Source organism: Neoarius graeffei, chromosome 16 (genome assembly GCF_027579695.1).
Source record: "Neoarius graeffei isolate fNeoGra1 chromosome 16, fNeoGra1.pri, whole genome shotgun sequence".
Lineage (NCBI taxonomy): Eukaryota > Metazoa > Chordata > Actinopteri > Siluriformes > Ariidae > Neoarius > Neoarius graeffei.
In genome coordinates this window covers 41,599,009-41,599,227 of record NC_083584.1, presented here as the reverse complement: position 1 = coordinate 41,599,227, position 219 = coordinate 41,599,009, and positions in this window count along the sequence as shown.

The following is a 219-nucleotide window of genomic DNA, read 5'->3' as shown; positions in this document are numbered from 1 at the left end:
CTTTCTAACACCCAAGGTTGCTTTACAATTCATCTCATTATCTCTAGCCGCTTTATCCTGTTCTACAGGGTCGCAGGCGAGCTGGAGCCTATCCCAGCTGACTATGGGCGAAAGGCGGGGTACACCCTGGACAAGTCGCCAGGTCATCACAGGGCTGACACATAGACACAGACAACCACTCACATTCACACCTACGGTCAATTTAGAGTTGCCAGTTAA